The following is an 8,879-nucleotide window of genomic DNA, read 5'->3' on the forward strand; positions in this document are numbered from 1 at the left end:
AACTTCCAGAATACCTATTACCTTCCCAGGCATCATCCTTTGAGTTGGGTTTTGATACTCATTTGCAGCCATAGTTTCAATGAGATTATAGGCCTCATTATAGCTTTTGGCCCACAAGGCGCCTCTAGAAGCTGCATCGAGCATGGGCCGAGATTGGCCCCCCAAACCATTATAGAAACCAGTGATCACCATCCAGTCAGGCATACCATTATGTGGACACTTTCTCAACATCTCCTTGTAATGTTCCCAAGCCTCATACATAGATTCTCCTTGTTGCTGCGCAAACTGAGTAAGAGTACTCCTCATAGCTGCAGTCTTGGCCATTGGATAGAACTTCACCAGAAAATTTTGCACAAGATCTTCCCAAGTAGTAATGGACCCAGCTGGTAAAGAATGTAACAAGTTCTTAGCCTTGTCCCTCGGAGAGAATGGGAAAAGCCTCAGCTTGATAGCCTCATCAGTAACACCATTATATTTGAAAGTACTACAGATCTCGACAAAATTCCTGATATGCATGTTGGGATCTTCAGTCGTAGCACCTCCGAAAGAAACAGAATTATGCACCATCTGAATAGTGTCCGACTTGATTTCAAAAATATTGGCCTGAATAGCCGGATGAATGATGCTTGTAACACCCCCAAATCCGGGGTCGGGGATCCAGGTTGTCACGAGTTCCATTTCCCTTAACGATACTCAATCTTAACAATCAACCAAATACTGTATACTGTGACCCCACGATATACACACACCCCCCAAGTTATAGTCTTAGAGATGAATACCAAACAATAATACAAGTCATTTTATTCCACAACTATAAGTCATTACACCTCAAAAGGGTTTCTGAATAAATTTACATATTCCTTGCCATTATTACAATTCATAAATATACATAAGTCTGGTACATCAAAAGTTGAAAGCCTAGCCTATTGGTAGACCCTACCTCAGCTATAATGGCATCAACGCCTACAGGAAACTGCGGAAAGTTTCCTATCCGCTCACGAATTGGGAGTTTGATCCTGTTCATCTTGTCTATCTGTTGTTGTGTGATAAAAGAAGAAAGAAAGGGTGAGCAACAAGTTCACCGAAATAATATGTATAATAATTAACAATATATGAGCATTCTCATAGTACTCAAAAAAGTCTTGGTCAAGAAGAAATGAACCAAGCTGATATCTTAACGCGACCAAGTCGCAAAATATTCAGTATATATATACATATATACTTTTCATAATCTTTGAAATCCTCTAACATGTATAATATACACAGAGTTTCAGTTTATAACTGTATAAAAAATATCATTGTAAGGTGATCTCATATATCTAACCTTGTCTCAACATTTTTCTGAAAATCCTTGACATGCACAAGATAATCATTTACTAGATATAAGTTTAAAAGATGAAGTTACAAGATACTCCAATATACTTATATCTCTTCCGAATACTACTTGAACTACCACCGTTCAAGGTATAATCCGTTTCAAAAGTTCATCACATAGATGAGACTACAAGATAAGATTTGAATAGATTCAATCCGTGAAATATCATTATAAATAATGAAGTTACGAGATATTTCATTAAGTCCCGATATATATATACACCTATATATATACATTTCATACACTCCTTGAAAACCTCTGTTATGAAAATTATAAACAGAGTTGCAATATCCAATGAATTTGGAAAAACAGAATTTTGGCATAAACCTGATATCTTGCTGATCAGGCAAAGATACCAATTAAGTCACCTTTTCTACTAGTAGATGGATGAATCCCCCACTGGTCATCACCCTGGCCACATTAGGGCCTTATGCTGGACTGCCACTCAGCCACTTTCGCATTGATGGACTCCCACTGAGCCACTTACACTTTCATGGACGCCCACTGAGCCCATGTTGCTTATGCCGAATCAAATAGATGGACTTACTTCCCGAACGTTGGGTAAGTAATCAATTCATTTATCAAAACAGCAACCTCGTTGCGAATATAAAATACACCACAGAGCCGAATCCTTTAGATTTTTGAGCGAGTATTGAAGTCCCCTTCAAAAAGGAAGATCTTAAATTTGAAAACGAGTTTTGGGATCCGCTCTAAACTTTAAAAATCATTTTGAAGACTCAAAAACATTTTTAAGAATGTTTGGAGTATTGCTGATTTATTAAAATAAATCAGTCCCAATATATTAGAAAATATTTGAATATTATTATTTATATAATATTCCCAAAAATGATAATCTCTATAAAAATAATTGAAGTAGAAGTGTTACTTGAAATGGGTATTAAATAACCAAAGATATACTTATTCGAAAGTACTATCTTTATTTGAATAATCAAAAATAAGTTTGATTATCGAAACATTATTCTTTAATAAAATAAAGAATATTACTTAGTAAATAATCGGAGTCATAAGTCCTCAAATGAATATTCAAAGTAATATTCATTAATAAAATAAACGGAGTCATATGTCCTCGAATGAATATTCAAAGTAATATTCATTAATAAAATAAACGGAGTCATATGTCCTCGAATGAATATTCAAAGTAATATTCATTAAATAAAATAAAGTTATCGAATAAACCTTATTCGATTAATAGTTTTGAAAACTATATCAATATATATATATAAATATATATATATATATATATATATAATATACTCGGGAACATCGACTCCTGGTTTTAGAAAGTGTTCACCTTTGGGTCCCCTATACTAAGGGTATACGCAACTACTGCTTATCTCTAGCATAGGTATTATGCAACTTATAAGCAATTGAATCAACAATATATATATCAAGAGTACGAAACAAATATGCATATATACCATATCATATGCTCCAATATATACTCCAATATATCGCAAGATTTGCTAATTAACCACCATGCATTTATCACAAGATAATGCATATACATATGTATACATCACAACAACTAGTATAACGGGTAGAAAACTTGCCTGAGTGCTCCGGGGTAGACTTAAGCTTAGAGTGGGTCCAGTAACCTATGAACAACAACATAAGCCGGAATTAAACCACGGTCGCTGAAGAAACTAGACTTTAACCAATTGAACCCTAACGTTCGCTTATGATCACTCATACGCTTAACGAATCACCTAAGTCGTTCGAGTACCCTCGGCTCCACCATTTTTAATAAATTAACCATTAAGAGTTTTAAGGCGATTCTTTCGCGAGTACCTTACCAACTGCCTAATCCACTTAACATAATTGTTTCATATCCCAATTAGTCATTTAAAGTCCTTAACCAAGGTTTCAAAGTAAGGCGAGGGGTAATGGTTTGTTCGCGAAACGCCGTTACTTAAAACGGTCATTTCTCCTAAACCGTACATCGGATTCAAACGAACCATATATCAAAACGAAGCTCATAACATGAACTATCTAATCATGGCAATAGTCAAAACCTAACAGTGAGTCCTCGGGTCCTAATGTTAAGAACAAAAACAGTCTAAAGTAAATCGGACATTACGATGGCTATGTTTACGCGATTACCAATTTTTTATTCTACTCCAAACCAACCACCAATCAACCACAATTCATTCATACAACCAAAATCCATCCATAACATACTACAACAGCCCCAACACCTCAAGTTCTCCAATTTATATTATTCTCAAACATGAATTAAAACTATACTTAAGTTCATTAATCAATAATCCAAGATTTACAACTCCAACTCATTACAAAACCAACCACACTCTAAGTCTACAAGAATCACGCTTCTCATGAATCATAACAACAAAACTAAACCTAATATTCAAATTAAAGTTAGGGTTTGGAGGGTTTATACCTTCCTTGGAGAGTGGAGAATCAATTAACTAGCTTGGAATCACCCTTGAAAGTCCTTATCCAAGCTTAATCTAAACAAAAACTCAAGAACAAAAATTTAAGTTCTTGAAAAACACTATTCACCCTCTTCTTCCATGATTTTTAGGAAGAGATTGTGAATGAAATTGAAGCTTAGATTCATGGGATAGCTATATCTATGTATAAGGAACCTTGGATAATTACCTCATGATTTAACAATGCTTGGATCTTGGATTTTGATTTTTTTCTCCTTAAAAATGAAGAAAAGCCGAGAGCTTCTTGTTGGATAATGAAGGTCAACTTTGTGTTTTGTGTTTTTGATTTGTTTTGCTTGGTTGACATCCTTTTGTTTGTTTGATTAACTTTTTACCATGGTAAAGAATGAATGGTTCACAATCAACCAACTAATCCCTCCTTTTATGTCATGCTTAAGTCATCCCCTTATGTCATAATCCCACACTTGTCCTCTTCTTGTTGGTGAGATGACATCACCCTCCACTAACTCTTTGATTAACTCCTAATCACTTGGCTAATGACCGCTGATCTGTTATACGGTTCGCTTAACTTTCGTTCTCGTTTATTGTTTGAGGGATCATACCCGGGATCTTATTACATGGGTTCCCTTAACCTTTCTCAATACATTAAATTCCTTTTTATGATCCTCTCTTATAATCTTTGAATTTAAATCCTTTTTATCCTGTTACCTTATACTCAATTCTTTCTGTATCTGGTGGATTTTCGGGAAAAATCAAAGTGTTCGGATTTGGATTCTGACGATCTTTACATACACTTATATACCACATAGAGTACTAATAATATCCCAGAAGATCAAAAAAAGAACTCCTACATAGTGTGGCATGAAAAGTTTTCTTATTCAGCATAATCAGCAAAACACTATTCATAAGGGTTTCAAAAATTCCAAAAATTGGGGTTATTACAATGCTTGACTGAATGTTATCAATTTTAGGCCGAGAAAAGTCCATGAGAGCTGGATCAGCTGGAACTAGACGATCACCCATTGTTTCAAGTTCTTTATTTTCACTCTCTTTATCCGAATCTTCAAAAACTATCTTCTCCGAAAAGTCAAGAGTTGTATCTGTCTCCTCAGCCATATCTAGATTTCTCTTGCGGGTGCGAGAATGTGTTTGCATAAACGCTCGTTAGAGTACCTGAAACACAACCGGAAGTAGTTAGTAACAAGTCTTAATCAATGAATCCTAATGACCATTAATGTCAAGTACATAAACTAAACAAATTAACACCGAGTCCCCGGCAGCGGCGCCAAAAACTTGTTAGGCACAAAGCATGCGCTAAATAAATCACGCAAGTATACGCGTTCGCAAGTAATATAGAATGATTTCTAGTTCGTTCCCACAGAGACTCTGATTAATTATATATAATTAACACTTACTCACCAATGTATGATTACTCTTCAATGTCAAGACAATAACAATTAAGGTTGATTAACTAATATTAACTAAGAGAATTAAACACTTAAATTAATAATATTAAACACACATGAGATCATAACTTCACTACTACTTCATTCAATAGTCATTGTTATTACCCTTAGCATGTAATGGTGATGATATTAATCGAACAACACGAAACTGATAAATGCCAACTTTCATTGTACGAACACCATTCTACCAAGCATCCACAATTAAGATAGAAGTTGAATAGGCATCAATTATGTTGAGACCCTATATGTCTACAGAATTTGACAACATAACGATTTATGCTCAAGTTATTCATTATGATTACACAGGGCAAGTAAAACGGTTAGAGTTACCCACTAATCTTGCATATAATACATGAACCTATGCTAGCATGGAAAGTTCTAAATCTGAAGATTCATTGTCGCTTCGCAAGTGATTAACAGGCTATCTTACATGTTCGCGACGCACATAAGACGAATAAGCACAACCTATGCTAGATATCATACAATCACCACATACCAAGGTATTAGACAATTAACTAAAGAAATCCATAATAAATCCTCTATGATCCTATGATCACAATTAGCCCATAAGAGAACTCATCGTCACCATGGGTTCATATGAAAGCATGGTAATAACACAACGATATAAACTAATAAAAATACTTAATAAATACCGAAGTACGTCACAAGAGTATTAAGGTTCAAAGCATAAAGAAAACTAGCATCCACTGTTACAATGAATTAAAAGAATCATAAGATAACGTATGTTTCCTCTTCTTCGTTGTTGCGTGCTAAAACGGTCTTCTCGATCTTCTTGCCTTCGCTCTCGATTATCTTCTATATAGAAAACGTCTTCCAAAATTGTTTATATAATAGCCCAAAAGAACCAGCACTAACAGAAGCCCAATAGAACTCGAATTCTAAAAATTAGATTCTGAAAATCCGCACCCAGATGGCCGCCTCCTCCTTCCAGGCGGGCGCCTGCTACTAGGCGGTCGCCTGCTCTCATCAGGCGGGCGCCTGCAACCCTTCTGGAAAAATTATTATTTTGCTTATGTTTTTGTTGAATTCTTCACACATCAACCCGGGACTGGTTCCAAGCACTTCCTTAGGCTTATTTTGATAAAATCACCCTATCTAAGCAGTTATACCCTGAAATGCAAAAACACTCGAAAACGCATCAAATACATAAAATACTCGAGTTTAAGAAACCAATTCAAGCCGTTATAAGACGTTCTAAGTGGTATAAAATGCCACTTATCAGTCTTTGGAGACATTTTCTTGGAAAGAGAAACTCCATGGCTCATGGGGAGTCCTCTCTTGGAGTTTTCCATGCTATATCTCTTTAGCACTTTTTCGATATATGTACTTTGGGTCATGCCTAACATTCTCTTTGATCTATCTCTATAGATCTTCATTCCAAGAATGTAAGATACCTCTCCCAAGTCCTTCATCGTGAAGTTCTTAGATAGCCACACTTTGACTGATTGAAGCATTGGTATATCATTCCTAATGAGAAGTATGTCGTCCATATACAGTATTACGAATGTTACCGCGCTCCCACTAACCTTATTGTGGATGTATGGTTCATCCATATTTTTGATGAAATCAAAATCTTTGATTGTCTCATCAAAACGGGCATTCCATGTGCGAGAAGCTTGCCTCAATCTGTAAATGGATCGATTCAGCTTACAAACTAGATATTCATTTCCTTTGGAAACAAATCCTTCTGGTTGTGTCATATACACATCCTCTTTAAGTTTCCCATTGAGGAAAGCCATTTTCACGTCCATTTGCCAGATCTCATAGTCATAGTAAGATGCAATCGCAAGCAAAATCCGAATGGATTTAAGCAAGGCTACCGGTGAATAGGTTTCATCAAAGTCAATCCCTTGTCTTTGTTTGAATCCTTTTTCCACAAGCCTGGCCTTATAGGTCTCCACCTGGCCATCTACTCCAATCTTTCTCTTATATACCCACTTACACCCGATAGGCTTAACACCTTCAGGCGCCTCAACCAGAGTCCACACTTGGTTGGCATACAAGGAGTCCATTTCGGATTTTATGGCACTCTGCCATTTTTCTGAGTCTTCACAACTCATAGCCTCATCATAGGTCATAGGGTCTTCTCCATTAATAAGTGACAAGTCATTATCATTCTCAATGACAAGGCCATAATACCTCTCAGGTTGACGAGACACCCTACTTGACCTACGCACAGGCTGTTCTACAAAAGGTTGTACTTTCTGAATAGGTACTTCTTCTTGAACCGTTGTAGGTTGTGCTTCTTGAACTTCATTAAGTTCAAGAAGGTCGCGTGTATGGAAACAAACACCCTTTATTCGGTGTAAAAGTAATATCCTAAAGTCTCTTTTGGATATACCACAAACCTATATTTTACAGATCTTGATTCCAGCTTTTCAGGTTCAACTATCTTGACAAGAGCTGGACATCCCCAAATCTTAATGTGTTTAAGACATGACTTCCTTCTTTTCTATATCTCATACGGAGTTTTCGGAACAGATTTAGAAGGTACCTTGCTCAGTAAATATGCTGAAGTTTCTAAGGCATAACCCCAAAGGGATACTGGAAGATCTGTATAGCTCATCATGGACCGAACCATGTCCAACAAAGTTCAGTTCCTCCTTTCAGAAACTCTTTTCAACCGTGGAGTTGCAGGAGGTGTCCATTGTGATAGTATACCGTTTTCTTTGAGATGATTTAGGAACTCCCCACTTAAGTATTCACCTTCTCGATCTGATCGAAGAACTTTAATACTCATATTGATTTGTTTCTCTGCTTCATATCTATACTCTTTGAATTTTTCAAAAGCTTCAGACTTGTATTTTATTAAATACACATATCCAAATCTAGATTTATCATCCGTAAAAGTAATGAAGTATGAAAATCCTCCCATAGCTTGTGTCGACATTGGTCCACATACATCTGTGTGTACCAAGCCTAACACGTTCGCAACTCTCTCTCCATGTCCAGTAAATGGAGATTTGGTCATCTTACCTATGAGACAAGATTCGCATACCGGATATGATTCAAAATCAATTGGTTCAAATAACCCATCCTGGTGTAATGAGCATAATCTTTTCTCACTAATATGACCTAGCCTACAGTGCCATAAATAGGTCAGATTTTCATCATCTCGTTTTCTTTTATTAGTTTGTTCAATCTGAAGTAAATCACTTCCTAAGTCGCATACATACAAACCATATTTAAAGTACCACATCCATAAAGAACATTATCTCTAAGAATAGAACATTCATTATTCTTAATAATAAATGAAAAACCATCCAAATCCAACATAGGAATAGAAACAATATTCCTCACAATAGAGGGAACGTAATAACAATTATTCAAAATAATAGTCTTTCCCGTAGGCATATGTAAACTAAATGATCCTACAGATATAGCGGCAACCCTTGCTCCATTTTCCATACGTAGAATCACCTCATCTTCTTCAAGAGTCCTACTTCCCTTTAGTCCCTGCAACGAATTGCAAATATGAGAACCACAGGCGGTATCTAATACCTAAGTAGAAATTTGACTTAGTGACATATTAACTTCGATCATGAACATACCTGAATCAGAAGGGGTAGTCTCACTAGCCTTCTT

This window comes from Apium graveolens, chromosome 10, assembly GCF_009905375.1.
Source record: "Apium graveolens cultivar Ventura chromosome 10, ASM990537v1, whole genome shotgun sequence".
Lineage (NCBI taxonomy): Eukaryota > Viridiplantae > Streptophyta > Magnoliopsida > Apiales > Apiaceae > Apium > Apium graveolens.